General features: G+C 46.4%; 1 protein-coding gene across 3 annotated transcripts in view; it reads left to right on the forward strand.

Moving 5' to 3' along the window:
• Positions 1 to 17,706, forward strand: part of HPSE2 (heparanase 2 (inactive)) — a 1,066,536-nt gene that overhangs the window by 463,236 nt on the left and 585,594 nt on the right. The gene's annotated exons all lie outside the window — the stretch shown is intronic.

Consider the following 17,706-nt stretch of genomic DNA (forward strand, 5'->3'; position numbering starts at 1 on the left):
AGCAATTGAGAAGGCACGGTCCCGTGTGGAGGAAAGATGGGCTATTTTCAGTGAGGGTACAAGTAGGGTGCCTTTGTTTGTGGTTCTGGTGGGTCGGGTGGAGTGGAGAGCGTTGAAAGGAATGTCTAACCATTTGGAGTTGTGGGCATGAATAGATCTGTGTACTATGGTCAATGTCTTGTAGTGAATGCGGGAGGGGATGGGGAGCCAATGGGGGTCTCTAAGGATGGGGGTGATATGTTCATGTTTACGGGTATTTGCAATAAGTCTTGCTGTGGCATTTTGTAGCATTTGTAGAGGTTTTATAGTAGAGTAGGGGAGCCATAGGAAGAGTGCATTACAGTAGTCCAGTTTAGGAAATATGATGGCTTGGATAACTGTACGGAAGTCTTGGTTGTATAGTAGTGGTCTGAGCTTTTTAAGTACATTAAGTCTGAAGAAACCTGTTTTGAGAATGGAGTTTACGTAGTTTTTCATGTTTAGTTGATGATCAAGGAGAACTCCAAGGTCCCTTACAGAAGGTTGTGCTGTGGGAGGGTTGAGTTTCGGATCAATAGTTAGGGGGGTGAGGGGGAGGCCTGGGAGGAGATAACCAGGAGTTCAGTTTTATTTGTATTGAGAGCAAGATGGAGGTTGGTGAGCAGGGAGTTGATGGCCGCGAGGCAGCTTTCCCAGTGCTTTAAGGTGTCAGAAATGGAGTTGTGGATGGGGATGATGATCTGGACATCATCAGCGTAGAGATAGAATTTTAGTTTAAGATCGGTGAGAAGTTGGCAGAGTGGGGTGATGTAGACATTAAAGAGGGTGGATGAAAGTGATGAACCTTGTGGGACTCCTTGATGCAAGGTGTGGGGGTGGATGTGGTGTTGCCAATTTTAACAAAGAACTTCCTGTTTGATAGGAAGGATTTGAACCAGGCGAGTGCTAGGCCTGTGATGCCAATGTTTTCTAAACGGGTCAGGAGGTGTTGATGGCTGATGGTGTCGAAGGCTGCTGAGATATCGAGAAGGGCGAGGAGGTAGCTGTGTCCTTGACCCATGCCTCTGAGGAGGTGGTCAGATAGAGAGAGGAGTAGCGATTCCGTGTTAAAGTGTTTTCGGAAGCCGAATTGAGAGGCATGGAGGATAGCATGATTTTCGAGGAAGTCCATGAGTTGTGAATTAACAACTCTTTCTATTAGCTTGGCAATGAAAGGGAGGTTAGAGATTGGGTGAAAATTGGCAGGGTCTTTTGGGTCCAAGGAGGGTTTCTTTAGGAGGGGTTTGACTACCGCATGCTTAAGTGAGTCTGGGACAGATCCCTGGGCGAGAGAGCAGTTGATGAGATCTGCTATAGTTCTGGCTATGGAGTTAGGGATGGCTAGAAGGGCTTTAGAGGGGATGGTGTCGTTGGGGTGGGAGGAAGGTTTGAGTTTTCTGAGGATGTCTTCAACTTCTTTGGAGGAAGTGAAGTCGAGGGCAGTCATTGTGGGTTGGGAGGGTGTAGGGACGGAGGGTGGGGTGGGGGGGTACAGTTAGGGGGTGGGGGAATCTTGAAAGGAGGTTAGAGATTTTACTCTGGAAGTAGTTGGCAAGTTCTTCACATTTGGATGCGGCATCGGAGTCAGGTATTGTGGGGGGGATAGGTATGGTGAGACTTGAGACGTAGGAGAAAAGCACTTTGGGGTTGAATCTGAAATCGTGGATTTTTCTGGCGTAGAAATCTCGTTTGTGTTTTGGGGTTGAGAGTCTGTAGCTGTGTAGAGCAGTTTTGTAGATGGAGGAGTGTTGTGTAGTTGGGTCCTTGCGCCATTTTCTCTCCTTTTGCCTGAGATTGCCAATAAAGTTTCCTCAATATGAAAATATGTCTGAGTTACTGAGCACGTGTGTGTGTGTGTATGTGCCTGACATTGGCTGGCAGTGTGGTTCATTACTTGGCAATTGGTTCAAGAGCTGATTGATTGAGAAGAGACTTTAACACCAGGGACGGATTATGGGAAAATAGTGACCCGGGGGATTTTTCTCCATACTGGCCCATGGGTACCCAATTACATATACAATATAATTTACATATATATGTACACACCCCTATATTTCGGCATGGTCCTACCGTATCAACACAGTACCATTTGCCAAAACTCAAAGAATAACAACCCCACCTATGAAAAAGAATATCACAAATATTACACCAGAATCTAAAATATCAATACACCTCCTATCAAGAAAACAGAACAGGCCAAGCTACTACAGATCCCTACAGAGAAACCACATGCTAAAAGAATGCTTCATCTCAGTCTTTGCATGCAGAACACAAACTCTCACCAAATACAGAATAAAGCCACATAAAGTATAAATAGAAATGTGCAGACAAAAACTAAACTAAAACATATCACGCAGACTCTATACAGTGCAACAATGGAAAAACAAAAATGTCACAATTCCTCATGAAACAATCAATAAAATCAAGATATATAAATCATGAATCAAAATTATAAAATCATACTAATAAAATAATTTCAAAACAGCTGATGAATAGAATATCCAATAATTAAAGAATCAAGCAAATTTTGAAACCTTTACCTAACACCAATAAAAAATTTCAAACAGCAGACACATCACATACTACCCAATAATTAAAATGGTAGTCAATCAAGAAAAATGAACTTAAAAAGCTACCTTTACTTACCCTCTCCAGCAGTTTTCCTACTCCTTTCCCTTGCAGGCCACACCAGAAGCAGCAGTAGCTGCTGAAGCTGTCCTCACGGTCCTCTTCCTTAGGGACCACAACCAGTCTCTTCTCTCTCTCTCTCTCTCACACACACACACTCACACACACACACCAGTCATACCCTCAAGACCAGTTTCTGTCTCTCACACACCAATCATCTCCCCAACCAGTCTCTCTCTCTCACACACACACACACAAGCACACAGATACCAGTCATCTCCCTGATCAGTCTCACACATACACATGTCACCTCTCTGGCCAGTCTCTCTCAATCACACAATGCTCTCGCTCCCTCTTACACACAGGATTTCAATCACACACATGCTCTCTCTATTTCACTTACACACAAGCTCTCAATCACACACATGTTCTATTTCACTTATAAACAGGATCAATCACACACATGCCCTCTCTCTCACAGCTGCATGCCAGCCAAAAACATGCTCCATCTCTCTCTCGCACACACACATTGACTCACACAAGCACTCTCCCTGACTCACATATACACCACGCACATACAGAAGCATTCTCCCTGCCTCACACACAGAAGCACCTTCCCTGTCACACACAGAAGCACCATTCCTTTCTCACGTACACACAAACACACACAGAAGCACCATTCCTTTCTCACATACATACAAACACACACACACACACACACACAAGCACCATTCCTTTCTCACATATACACATAGACACAGAAGCACCATTTCTTTCTCACATACACACATACACACAGAAGCACCATTCCTTTCTCACATATACAAACACACAGAAGCACCATTCCTTTCTCACATACACACATACACACACAACACACACACACAGAAGCACCATTCCTTTCTCACATACACACAGAAGCACCCTTCCGATCTAAGGCCCCCATCTGAACAGCTGGTCTCCGGCAGAGGTTAGCAGCACCGGTGTTCATTTCTTCGGCCCCTGCCGGCCTCGATTTTAATTTCTTCGGCCCCCGCCGGCTTGGTCTCCAGCAGGGGCTGGCTGGGAGGCGCCCATCTTCTTTTCTCCGGCCTCGATTTTAATTTCTTCGGCCCCTGCCGGCTTGGTCTCCAGTAGGGGCTGGCTTGGAGGTGCTGAGGCTGGGCTGAGGAAGAGCCACGCGGTCGAGACCACGTGACCAGCTAGACCGGCCCATTGGGGGAAGCCCAATCCCCCAATAGGCCAATCCGCCCCTGTTTAACACTTTTACTAGGATACCTATCTATATATAAGAGATGTAACCAAACTTGTAGGGGGACCCAACAATTGAATGGATGGAAGGGGGACTACAGCTCTGTTTGCTCATCCCTATTCAAGGGTATTCTCTAGTTCTCATTTAGGAAAATGTAAAATTTTATTTTGGAGATTTTTTGGCTCAGTTCTGCCAGACTCCAGGTCACATGATGTCTTTCTAAAGGGTCAGCTGTTAAAGTATGTGCTGCAAGGAAAATATAGAAGGGATTCATATACTCCATGGGCCAGTTTTGAAAAAAAATCCCCTAGGCTGATATTTTCCTGCAATCTTCCCCTGCAGCTGACTGCAAATGAGCACGTGAAGCTCTATTTGTGAACAATTTGCTATTACTCTGGGTTCAATGGCTTTCGGAGACACTCATTCCAAATTCTGTTATATTTATTTAAAATTATTTCTCTAACACACACTTCATAAATTATGGTGGTTTACAATATGAAAATATATATACATCCAAGAATCAAAATAAAATAAACAAAGACAACACTACTTGAACACAGTCATAAGAGCCAGTCTCCCATTATATCTCTGGGGGTTGATGGAACACACATGTTCAACTGCTGAGTAATTTAATTGTTCCTACAGGAATTCATTGCCTCTGAAGGCTTATTTGAATAGCAAGTTTTTAAGACTTTTTAAAAAAAACCTTGAAATCAAAATGACTCTGAGCTACTCAGGCATAATGTTCCATATTATTGGGCCAGCCATAGAGTTTGCTCTATCTCTGACCTCCCATAGGCGTAACTGATGAACTGTTGGGACCACTAAATGGCTTTTATTTGCTGATCTCAGTATCGTTACAGAGTATACATATGATGAGGAAAGCCATCAGTTGCACAGGAATGCATGGTTCAGAATGACGTGTCTTTGAAGGATACTTACATAACAGAGAAGACAGGCTTCCCGATAAAGAGGTTGCATTAAACGCAAAAGTGACCCAAGTGCTGTTAAGTAATGAGCAGGCAGATTTGAAAGATTCCAAATTACCCCTCTCAATTGATAAGCAGGTTGATAATTCAAAACAAAAAAACATACTTTGAAATGTCTGAATACAAATGCTAGAAGTCTAAAAAATAAGAAGGGAAATTTAGAGTATAAAGCACTGAATGAAGAGGTAGATGTAATTTATATCTTAGAGATTCGGTGAAAGGAGGATAACCAATGGGACACTGTGATACCAGGGTACAAATTATATTGCAATGATAGGATGGATCAAACTGTTGGAGGGGTGGCACTATATACTAGAGAGGGCATTGAGTAAAACAGAATAAAAGTTCTACAGGAAACAAAATGCACTGTAGAATCCTTATAAATAGAAATTCCATGTGAAAAGGGGGATAAAATAGCATTGGGGTGTATTACCATCCGCCTGTCCATAATAAACAGAAAGACAATGAAATGCTAACAGAAATTAGAGAAGCTAACAAAATTAGCAGCGCAGTGATAATGGGTGATTTCAATTACCCCAGTATTGACTGGGTAAATGTCACATCTGGACATGCTAAGGAGGTGAAGTTCATAGATGAAATAAAGGACTACTTCATGGAGGAGCTGGTACAAGAAACAATTGGGGAATGGGGGGTGCTATTTTAGACCTACTCTTTAGTGGAACAAAAGATTTGGTGCAAGAGGTAATGGTATTAAGATCACTTGGCAATAGTGATCATAGCATGATCAAATTTGAGTTAATAACGGGAAAGAAGACAATAAAATCTACTGTGAAAACATTTAACTTTCAAAAGGGAGACTATGATAAAATGATAAAAATGGTTAGGAAAAAAAATGAAAGGAGCAGCTGCCAAGGTTAAGAGTTTGTAGCAGGCAAGGATCTGTTACTCTTGTTTAAAAATACCATCTTGGAAGCCCAGACCAGATGTATTCCATGCATTACAAAATGTGGAAAGAAAGTTAAACGACTAAGAACTGAGAAGGGGTTCATACGGGAAAATTTCACGGAGAGTATATCAGAGTTCAGCATTCTCTGTATTATTTTTTGGTTGAAAATAATAAAATTGTTCTAAATTAGAAAAAAAAAAAAAAGGTGAAGTGAGTGAGGCTATTAAAGCTAAAAAAAACATCTTTTAAAAATAGAAAAGGGATTCAAATGAAGAAAACAACATAAGCACTGGAAAGTTATATGCAAAGCACTGATAAGAAAGACAAAGACAATTTGTAAAGAAACTTTCCATGGAAGCAAAACTCACAATAAAAATTTTTTCAGATACATTTGAAGCAAAATGCCTATGAGGGAGTCACTTGGACCTCTAGATGATCAAGAGGTAAAAGGGGCACTTAGAGAAGATAAGGCCATAACGGAGGGACTAAATTAATTCTTTGCTTCAGTCTTTACTGAAGAAGACATAAAGCAGATACCCATGCCGGAATTTAAAGGTGACAATTCAGAGGAACTGAAAAAATCTCAATGAATTTGGAAAATATAATAAGCCAAATTGACAAACTAAAGAGTAGCAAATCATCTGGATAAGATGTTATGGATCTCAGAGTGTTAAAAGAACTAAAAAATGAAATTGCAAACATACAATTAGTCATTTATAAACTATCTTTGGAATCACCGTTGATTGCCAATATAACACCAATTTTTAAAAAGGGACCCCGGGATGATTGAGAAAACTACAGACCATTGAACCTGATGTCACTGCTGGGCAAAATGGTAGAATCTATCATAAAGAAAATTACTAAGCATAGATAGTCATAATTTAATGGGACAAAGCCAACATGGACTTAGCCAAGGGAAGATTTGCCTCTCCAATCTGCTACATTGCTTTGAAGGTGTAAATAAATGTAGATAAAGATTAGCCAGTTGATATAGTGTATCTGGATTTCCAGAAAGCGTTTGACAAAGTCCTTCATGAGAGATTTCTGAGAAAATTAAAAAGTCATGGGATAGGAGATAATGTCCTATAGTGGACTAGAAACTGGTTAAAAGATAGAAAACAAGAAATGCTATATAGTCAATTTTCTCAGTGGAGAAAGGTGAATAGTAAGGTGCCTTAGGTATCTATTTTTTGCACTCGGGGGTGGACCCTTGTTCTGTGGTAGTACAGGGATTGTCCACGGGGGGCGGAGCACGGAAGGAGACAGAGGCAGTTTAGAGCTTCACCACTGGAAGCCCGAGGTCCCCCCGAGAGGAGCCCGTAGGGACCCGGGCCGCTTGGACTTAGGTGGGCCTCGCAGGGTCTCCTGGGAGAGTATAAGTCCGGCATGCTCACAGATGCTAGAGGAGCGCTATCGGGTTCGAGGCTGGAAACAGGTTTTAGGAGAGCGAACCAGAATAGAGATGGCGATGACAAGGCTAGGGACAGCGCCAGAATCAAGCAAGGTCAGGCAAGCAAGGTCAGAGTCCAGAAGTCAGTCCGAGGAATGGTCAATGAAGCAAGGGTCAAGATACAGAGGTCAGGCAAGGTCGAAGAGCAAGCTGAGGTCTTGGGCAGGTGGCAGGCAGGTCAGGAACAAGCCGAGGTCTTGGGCAGGCGGCTGGCAGGCAGGCAGGTCAGGAACAGGCCGAGGTCTATACCAGAAGGACAGTCCGAGGTAAGACTGGAGAGACGAACAACGAACACTGGAACAAACAGGTCTAGGAAGCAGGAACAAGCAGGAACAGAACTGGAACAGAAGGATCCTGGAACGAGACTAGGAACAAGCAAGCAGGAACACAAGCAAGGGGAATCTCAGGAACAAACCGACCCGATTGCCAAGGCAAGGAAGTGAGGCCAGGAACTTCCTTTTAACAAGAATTCAATCAGGGTGTGCCGCGGAACTAGGCCCCGCCCTGGAACCTACATCAGGGCGGCTGGTCCGCATGCGCATAGGGGTGTGGCTAGCTGCTGTGACACCGAGGCCCGGAGTGAGGCCTGGCACGCAGCCAAAGGCCCGGCGACCGCTGCCGCAGGACGCCAGGGTCTAGCTGGACTTGCAAGGGCTGCGAGGGACATAGGACCAGGACCCACTGTGGAACCCTGAAGGTCCTGTGCGCTGGACGACCGCAGGTGGAGCGCGTAACACTATTCTTGGACCACTGCTTATTAGCATATTTATAAATGATCTGGAAATGGGAATGAATGAGGTGATCAAATTTGCAGGTGATACAAAATTATTCAAAGTCGTTAAATCACAAGAGGATTATGAGAAATTCTATGAGGACTTTGCAAGACTGGGTGATTGGGCATGTAAATGGCAGATGACATTTAATGTACTCAAGAGAAATGTTATGCACTAAGAGGTAGATTTTAATGGACGCGCCAATTTTATAACATGTGCGCGCTAGCATATTAAGGAGCAGACTGGGAGGGAACTTTCCTACCACCTACCCTAACTTCCCTTTCCCTTCCCCTCTTCTCCCCACCCCCTAAATGTCACTTAACTTCGGTTTCTTTTTTTGTTTCTTAAGTTGCTGCTCGGCCGGCGCGTACTTCCCTGGCATAGTAGCAAATGGCCACTGTACCGGCACCCCAGCTCCACCCCTCCCTGCCCCCTGGACCACCCCTTTAATCGGGCCCAGCTCTTTGAAGATTCACGCAGCGCGCATAAGGCCCAACCACGCGCATAACCCCCATTTTTAACGTGTGCACCTTTTTTAAAATCGACTCGTATGAAGATAATTTTCAAAGGAGTTACATATGTAAATGTAACATACTATTGTAGCAACTTTCAAAAGCCATTTACTCAAGTAAAGTACACTTATGTGAGTAAATCCTATGGAAAGTTCAATGATATATATTGTAGCAATTTTCAAAAGTCCACTTACTCAAGTAAAGTGCATTTCTCACAGGACAAGCAGGATGGTAGTCCTCACATATGGGTGACATCACAGGATGGAGCCCAATCACGGAACACTTTTGTCAAAGTTTCTAGAACTTTGAATGCCACCTACTGGGTGCCCAGGATGGCACTAACCCTGCAACCAGCAGGGGTCCCCCTTCAGTCTTTTTTTTTCCGCGCAACAGTAGCCACGCGAGTTAAGGAGCTTTACAGAGATTCCTGACAGGAATTTTCCTCATGGAATTACTTCATAATTAATAGGGGTGTGCATTCGTTTTGAACGCATATGTAAAACGCAACTTATATTTTTAAAAGAGAAAAAAAAGGTTTGAGCAGAAATGCATCGCGAGTTCCAACGTATTCAACATATTTCTGTTGAATACGTTGAACCTAAATAAACACTTAAACCCCCCTACCCTCCTGACCCCCCCAAGACTTACCAAAACTCCCTGGTGGTCCAGCGGGGAGTCAGGAAGCCATCCCTGCACTCCTTTGTGATTTCCTCATGGCGCCGATAGCCTGTGTCACAGGGGCTGCCGTGCCATTGGTCAGCCCCTGTCACATGGTCACCGGCGCCATCTTGTGCTCCTACCACGTGACAGGTAGGTCATGTGACAGGAGGTCGCTCCGGGACCCACGTTGGACCCAACCGGAACTTTTGGCCAGCTTGGGGGGGTCAGGAGGCCCCCCCAAGCAGGCCAAAAGTTCCAGTTGGTTCCAACGGGGGTCCCGGAGCGGAGGAGCACGTGATGCCGGAGCGGAGTGACGCCGGCGTCACGTGCTCCTCCGCGCCTCTGCTCCCGGACCCCCGTTGGACTTTTGGCAAGTCTTGTGGGGGTCAGGAGGCCCCCCCCAAGCTGGCCAAAAGTTACGGTTGGGTCCAACGGGGGTCCGGGAGCGGAGGCGCACGTGACGCCGGCGTCACTCCGCTCCGGCGTCACATGCTCCTCCGCTCTGGCATCACGTGCTCCTCCGCTCTGGGACCCCCTTTGGACCCAACCGGAACTTTTGGCCAGCTTGGGGGGGCCTCCTGACCCCCCCAAGCTGGCCAAAAGTTCCGGTGACCATGTGACAGGGGCTGACCAATGGCACGGTCCAGGCTATCGGCGCCATGAGGAAATCGCAGACGAGTGCAGGGATGGCGTCCTGACTCCCCGCTGGACCACCAGGGAGTTTTGGTAAGTCTTGGGGGGGGGGATTAAGGAGGGTGGGGGGTTTAAATTTTTATTTAGGGAACTGGGTAACGTATGGACAGATCCACAACTTATGGATTTCTCCATACGTCCATATTGAACGGAATCGACCCTCACCTACAACGTATCAACGACTCAACGTAAACTTTTTGTCTGCACATCTCTAATAATTAATACCCCTCAGGGGTTCCACTGTTCAATTTTTTACTTCTGCGGTGGTCCGATAAGTTTTTTACCTGGTTCTGGTCGATTCCCGTCAAGTTTGGCCCTCGCAGCCTATTGGCCGTCAACCGCACTGCGGCTAAATTTTTTTCAAAGGCCATGGCGTCAGGGTTCCATTGGTGCCCTGACTGCACTCGCAAAATGTCCATCACAGACCCTCATAAAGTCTGTGTAATGTGCCTTGGGTGTGAGCATGATGTCCTGACTTGCACCAAATGTGCCTTAATGACACCAAAAGGTCGCAAAGCCAGAATGGATAAGATGGAACGTCTCTTTCGGTCTCAAACTCCGACTCCGTCCATAGCATCGACGTCTTTCGAATCGGCACCATCTACTTCGTGCCAGTATCGGGCACCAGCCGGTGTCCGTCCAGCGTTGACGACTTCCCGGCCATCGACTACCTCTGTTCCCCCTCAGGAGCGAGGGGATCGTCGAGAGAAACATCGGCATCGACACCGTAAGCCTTGGACCATCGACGAAGGCAAATCATTGACCTCGCCATCGTCCGAGCCGCCGCCGAAGAAACCCCGTCCAGAAAAGCATCGACCCTTTCTGAGTCCGGGTCACCGAGTGTTCAATGCTGCTCCCCAAAGGGGAGGAGTAGCAATTGATAATACTCCGTAGGCAGAGTTATCGATCCGTAGTGGGTATGTTCCCCACAGAGTGACAGTCTTTTATGGTACAGCTCTAGTAGTGTAGGGAAGAGCACCCAAAGTAAGTTGGTGAATCCCTGGGCCAATGATAGATGACAGCGCCCCCAGGAGGATACCCTGAGAGGAACCACCAGCTAGGCTGGAGTATGGAGACAGATACAGATAGTTTCTTTTATTAGACAGGTAGTAGAACCACCAGAGGTGGCAGTAGTGAGCTGATGTACCCGGCAGGGCTGAAGTCCCTCAGATACTGGAACTGCGATCTCTGAGCTTGCTGAGGTGTAGAGAGAGTCTATAGGTAGTGAGTAGACAGGGTATGCTGGATACATAACCAGTATAAGATGATACACTCACAATTGTAGATATCTGTAATGGCTTCTATGCAACAGAGAGTCTTCAGTATATTCAGGAGCAGGAGCCGTAGGCGAGTACTGGTTCCCTTATGCAGTCTGGAATAAGAACTCACAATATCTGTGTATGAGATGGCTTCTGGAATAGAAGAGAGTCTTTGGAGGGTTTTAGGAACATAGGCCCTCATGGAGCGAGTACCGGTTCCTATCTGCAATCTGTAAATATAACTCACGATCTCCGTACCTGCGATAACGTCTTAGACAGAAGAGAGTCTTCAGAGATTAGGAACAAAGGCCCTCGTGGAGCGAGTACCGATTCCTATCTGTAATAGAACTCACAATGTTCACGTCTGCGATTGTTTCCAGGCAATAGGGAGTCTTCTGAGCATTCAGGGACGTAGGCCCTCGAGGAGCGAGTACCAGATCCCGTCTTAGAACCTGAAATCAAGAAGAGAGAGCGGGGCTCCTGAGGAGCGGGTACCCCTTGGTAGTTCAAGGAGGCAGAGTAGCTTGGGTGAATCGTATCCAAGGGAGAGTGATTCGAGTCCTTGTTAACTCGATTCGTAAGCATGAAAGAAGACCTTTTATATTGGAGGCGTATGCCAAAAGTCCAGCGGGGGTCCGGGAGCGACCTCCTGCACGCCGGCCTTTCGATGGCAATACTCAAAATGGCACCGATCGCCTTTACCCTCACTATGTCACAGGTACTGACGGTCGGCCACTGTGACATAGTGAGGGCAAAGGCGATCGGTGCCATTTTGAACACTGGCAGCAGATCGCCTTTGCCCTCACTATGTTGCAGGGGCTGACCGCCGGTACCTGTGACACAGTGAGGGCAAAGGCGATCAGCGCCATTTTGAGTCCTGGCATCGGACGGCCGGCGTGCAGGAGGTCGCTCCCGGACCCCCGCTGGTCTTTTGGCAAGTCTTGTGGGGGTCAGGAGGCCCTCCCAAGCTGGCCAAAAGTCCCTGGGGGTCCAATGGGGGTCCCCGAGTGACCTCCTGCATGCCGGCCATCCGATGCCAGGACTCAAAATGGCGCCAATAGCCTTTGCCCATACTATGTCACAGGGGCTACCGGTGCCATTGGTCAGCCCCTGTCACATGATAGGAGCACAAAATGGCACCGGTGACCATGTGACAGGGGCTGACCAATGGCACCGGTAGCCCCTGTGACACAGGCTATCGGCGCCATGATGAAACCGGCAAACGAGGGTGTGAGAGTGCAGGGGATGGCTTCTGGACTCCCCGCTGGACCACCAGGGAGTTTTGGTAAGTCTTGGGGGAGTCAGGAGGGTGGGGGGTTGTAGTTAATTTTAATTTTAGCTGGGACACGAATATAACTCGCCGTATTAACGCATCGGGGTGCCATACGGCCGAATGCAACGCATTTGCTCCCCGACGAATCCGAATCACGAATGCAACGTATGACGTCCCTCTGCACATCCCTAATATTTGCTGTATTTCAGAAGAATAAATTGGGACTGAATATGGAGAAATATCCCGGATTGAGTACATGCTGATTCTAGCCCCTGAAGCAGCAGATTGTGAAACATGGTACTGTGTTGGGCATGAATTAATTTCAACGAAACAGAGAAGTAGTGCACTTCTTAACATTTAAAATTTTTTTCAAAAATAATTCAAAAAATGGTTAAAAAATGTCAGATCAATGATTAAAAGGAATGCCCCTTTGATTAATCGATAGAGCAATCCGTAAGGCTCTAAAAGATGTCAAAGTGAGGGGATGATATGAAAGTCCCTTAAAATATTATTATAAATTGTGGTGGATATGTTTTTTGTGTGCAATTGTTTATTCGTATTACCCATTAAGGCTTTTTTTTCTATTATTATTTCAACAACATATGGCATACAATCACCTCAGACCAGTGGGTTCTTCCTATAATCTCTCAAGGTTATCACCTGAACTTTCGCTCCATCCCACCAGATTCCCCACCTCTGCCGACGTGGGGAACATCAGACCACTCACTACTCCTGGATCAGGAGGTCTCCCTCCTCCTTCAATGCAGAGCAATCGAACCAGTGCCCTACTCCCAGCAGAGCCTCAGATTCTATTCCCGGTACTTTATAATCCTCAAACAGTCAGGTGGCGTTCATCCAATTCTGGACCTGCGTGCCCTCAACAAGTACCTCCAACAAGAAAAGTTCAAGATGGTAACCTTGGGTTCCCTCCTTCCTCTTCTGCAAAGGGAAGACTGGCTCTGCTCTCTAGACCTCCAGGACGCTTACAGACACATTGCGATAACTCCGTCTCATCGCAGATTTCTGAGATGCCTGGTAGGCCCAAAGCACTATCAATAATGAGTGCTCCCATTTGGCCTAGCATCTGCACTACGAGTTTTCACTAAGTGTCTCGTAGTAGTAGCAGCCTTCCTCAGGACCCAAGGTGTTCACTTCTACCCCTATCTCGACAATTGGTTGTTCAGCGCTCCCACTCAGCAAGCTGCTCTGACATCCCTACGTCTTACCTTACACACTCTGATCTCTCTAGGATTTCTAATCAATTACAAAAAATCCTGCTTAGTCCCATCTCAAACTTTGTCATTCATAGGGGCAGACTTGGACACCTTCAAAGCAAAGGTATTTCTGCCTCGAGAATGAGCTCTCACCCTCACTTCTCTCATACACCAGCTACAATCTTGACAACGCTCAACTGCACGCCATTTCCTCATCTTACTGGGACACATGGCATCCTCAGTGCATGTTACCCCAATGGCCCGCTTGGCCATGAGAGTCATGCAGTGAACTCTATGGTCACTATGGACTCAATCAATTCAACCACTATCAACCATTGTCCACATCACCAACCCACTTCGTCTGTCTCTAGCCTGGTGGCACAATCAGATCAATCTCCTCCAAGGCCTACTTTTCCAGACTCCAGATCCTCAAGTAACCCTTACCACCGATGCTTCCAACCTCGGCTGGGAAGCACATGTTGCCAATTTACAAACTCAAGGGTCTTGGTCTCCAGAGGAAGCCAAACACCAAATCAATTTCCTGGAGCTACGAGCAATCAGATATGCCCTCAGAGTGTTTCAGGATCCCCTCTCCCACCAGGTCATCCTGATTCAGACAGACAACCAGGTGGCCATGTGGTACATCAACAAACAGGGAGGGACGGGCTCGTACCTCCTGTGTCAAGAAGCTGCACAGATATGGGTGGAGGCCCTTTCCATTCGATGTACCTCAGGGCCACCTACTTGCTGGGAGTGGACAATGTGTTGGCAGACAATGTGTTGGCTGAGTCGCACTTTTCAGCCACACGACTGGTTTCTCAACCCCACAATAGTGAACTCAATATTCCAATGTTGGGGTTACCCTTACATAGACCTCTTTGCATCACCTCAAACCGCAAAGTAGAGAACTTTTGCTCGCTCACTCGCAGCCAACATTCGCTACCAAGAGACACATTTTCCCTCTCATGGGCCACCGGTCTCCTCTATGCATTCCCTCCACTTCCACTTCTCTCAAAGACTCTCGTGAAGCTACGTCAGGACAAGGGAACCATGATCCTGATAGCACCTCACTGGCCACGCCAAGTGTGGTTTCTGATTCTTCAGGACCTCTCCATTTGCAGGCACATTCCCCTGGGGAAGGACCCGCTTCTGATCACTCAGAACGATGGATGTCTACGCCACCTCAATCTTCAGGCCTTGTCTCTGACTTCCTGGATGTTGAAAGGTTAATTCTTCAGCTGCTCAACCTTTCGGAGCCAGTTTCCCATGTCCTGATTGCTTCATGGAAGCCTTCCACGAGAAAATCTTATTTTTACAAATGGAACAGGTTTAAGTCATGGTGTTCCTCACTATCCCTTGATCCTTTCACTTGTTCTACCATGAAGTTTCTGGACTACCTCTGGCACTTATTAGAGTCAGGTCTAAAAACTTCCATCAGGATGCATGTCAGTGCAGTAGCTGCCTTCCATAAAGGTGTTGGGGATGTCCCCGTTTCAGTACAACCCCTTGTAACATGATTTTTGAAGGGCTTGCTCCACCTCAAACCTCCACTGCGCCCTACAGCCCCTTCTTGGGACCTTAACCTAGTTCTGGGTTCGCTCATGAAACCACCATTTGAGCCTCTCCAATCCTGTGATCTTCGCTATCTCAGATGGAATGTGATTTTTCTTCTGGCAATCACATCTGCTCGCACAGTTAGTGAGTTACTGGCCCTAGTTACCTACCCGCCTTACACTAAACGTCTACACGATCGGGTAGTACTCCGCACTCACCCTACGTTTTTGCCTAAGGTAGTATCGGAGTTTCAAATTAATCAATCCATCATACTACCTACCTTCTTTCCCAGGCCCCATTCTAATCCAGGAGAACAGGCTCTGCATACCCTTGACTGTAAACGGGCTCTAGCATTCTATCTAGACCATACAACTGCCCATAGGAGAAGCACTCAACTGTTTGTTTCTTTCCATTCCATCAGACTGGGGCAACCTGTGGGTAAGCAGACTCTCTCCTCCTGGTTAGTGGATTGTATCTCCTTTTGCTATCAGCAAGCAGGCATTCCACTTCAAGACCGTGTTAATGCACACTCTATCAAGCCATGGCAACTTCAGTAGCGCACCTACGGTCAGTGCCGCTTACTGATATTTGTAGGGCTGCTACCTGGAGTTCTCTCCATACCTTTACAGCCTATTATTGTTTGGACAAGGCTGGAAGACAAGATTCCATCTTCGGCCAGTCTGTCTTGTGAAACCTTTTTGCAACTTGATGTACCAACACCCTTCTGCCTGTCCGTTAGGGTTCAGGATGCCCTCTACCAAATTCCACCCCAGTTGTTGTGCCGGTTGCACATCTTGGGTACATTTGGTGCATATCTTGGACATCCTCAGCTCGGTACTCACCCATATGTGAGGACTACCATCCTGCTTGTCCCGTGAGAATGCAAATGTTGCTTACCTGTAACAGGTGTTCTCACAGGACAGCAGGATGTTAGTCCTCACGAAACCCGCCTGCCACCCTGCGGTGTTGAGTTTGTTATGTTTTCTTATTTTATTTTTTGGCACTTACTATAGCTTTTAAACAAGACTGAAGGGGAACCCCTGCTGGTTGCAGGGTTATTGCCATCCTGGGCATGCCCAGTAGGTGCCAGTCAAAGTTCTAGAAACTTTGAAAAAAGTGTTCCGTGATTGGGCTCCATCCTGTGATGTCACCCATATGTGAGGACTAACATCCTGCTGTCCTGTGAGAACACCTGTTACAGGTAAGCAACATTTGCTTTATTCAAGTAAAACCCAGTTTTATGCATGTAAATGTTTTTTAAAACCAGGCCCTTAGGGAAGAACAATACAAACTATAACCAGACAATGCAAGGTTCCACATTAGGAGTCACCACTCAGGAAAATGATCTAGGCATCATGATGGATAATATGTTGAAATCCTCTGCTCAGTAAGTGGTGGCAGCCAAGAAAGCAAATAGAATGTTAGGAAAGGAATGGAGAATAGAACACAGAATATCATAATGCCTCTGTTTTGCTCCATGGTGAGACTATATTTTGAGTGTTTTATGCAATTCTGGTCATCGTATTTCAAAAAAGATATTAGAAAAGGTAAAGAGAAGGGCAATCAAAATGATAAAAGGGATAGAACGATTCCCCCATGAAAAAGGTTAAAGAGGTTAAGGTTCTTCAGTTTGGAGAAGAGACAACTGAGGGGAGATATGTTAGAGGTCTATGAAATAATGAGCGGAATGGAACGAGTGAATGTAAATCAGTTGTTTACTCTTTTAAAAAGTACAGAGACATGCAACGAAGTTACTAAGTAGCACATTCCAAACAAATAGGAAAAATAATATTTTTTTACTCAACGTATAATTAAGATCTGGAATTCTTTGCCAGAGGACCTGGTGAAAGCTATTATTGTAGCTGGGTTTAATAAAGATTTAATAAAGTTCCTGGAAGAAAAGTTTATAAACCATTGTTAAAGTGGACTTGGGGATAAGCAGCATATAATCTATTTGGGGCAGATTTTCAATGGAGTACATGCTTAAGATACACACCTAACCCCCGAAAAGCTGCCCCTTCCACCCCCTGCATGCGCCGAGCCTATGTTGCATAGGTGCACACAAGCCCCGGGACGCGCGTAAGTCCCGGGGCTTTCCTGGGGGGGGGGGGGCGTGTCGCGGCCAGCGTGTCACTGGGGGCATTCCGGGGGCGTGGCCGCAGCCTCGGGCAGGCATAACTTTTGAAATAAAGGTAAGGGGGGGGAATTAGTTAGGGCTGGGGGGGGGGCGGGTTAGTTAGGGGAAGGAAAGGGAAGGTGGGTGGCACCGGAAAGAAAGTTCCCTCCGAGGCCGCTCCGATTTCGGGACGGAGGCAGGCTGCGCAGCCTAGCACGCGCTGACCCCAGATTTTAAAAGATACTCGCGGCTAAGCGCGTATCTACTAAAATCCGGCGTACTCTTGTTTGCGCCGGGTGCGCGAACAAAGGTATGCGCTCACGTACTTTTTAAAAATCTGCCCTTTTACCTTTTGGGATCCTGTCAGGTACTTGTGACCTGGATTGGCAACTGTTGGAAACTGGATTG

This window comes from Rhinatrema bivittatum, chromosome 7, assembly GCF_901001135.1.
Source record: "Rhinatrema bivittatum chromosome 7, aRhiBiv1.1, whole genome shotgun sequence".
NCBI lineage: Eukaryota > Metazoa > Chordata > Amphibia > Gymnophiona > Rhinatrematidae > Rhinatrema > Rhinatrema bivittatum.